Genomic DNA, 701 nt, shown 5'->3' on the forward strand with positions numbered 1-701 from the left:
CCCATTTTACTCTTAGTAATTTAATAATTTCATAAATTTCATAATTTAAAAGTTTAGTGCAGAAGTATCGAATCGATATCGACGATACTGCCTTGAAAAATATCGGTATCGTATCGAAAACAAAATAAGGGGTATCGCCCATCCCTAACAGTGGTTTGTGAATGTCTTTATAGTATTTTATTACATGTAAATTTCATGGAAGCACAGAAAAAAAAATCTATATAGGCTACTTTTTTTAACGTTTCCATTGTGGCTATTCATATATATCTGTTATATGTTATGTTTTAAATGCTCTGCATAGTTTTTCAGGTCATCTTGGACTCTTTCACTGCAGTGCTGTTCTGTATCCACTCTCATATGCGCTAGACTTTTTTTTATTTTTTATTTTTTTAATTCTGCATAGTTATAGTTATATTGCTGAGATGTTTATCGCATTGATGATTTTTTCTTAGAATGGGTTGAAATGAATGGGTTTTCTTTTTCCAGTGTGACATTTGTGAGTTGTCATGCAGTCAGTTTGACACAGACCACCCTTACAGCCATAAACAAAACTTAAAGGAGCAAAAACTGGCTTGCTTCCTGATAAATGAAGCCCTCCCTGAATAAGAGTAAACAAGGACAAAAATATTATGAGGAGCTTGTGATTTTTGGTTATTTAAGGATCATAGTAATTAATTCATTAATGAATTAATATTCGCATA

Source organism: Sinocyclocheilus rhinocerous, unplaced genomic scaffold, assembly GCF_001515625.1.
Source record: "Sinocyclocheilus rhinocerous isolate Xijiao unplaced genomic scaffold, SAMN03320098_v1.1 scaffold4585, whole genome shotgun sequence".
NCBI lineage: Eukaryota > Metazoa > Chordata > Actinopteri > Cypriniformes > Cyprinidae > Sinocyclocheilus > Sinocyclocheilus rhinocerous.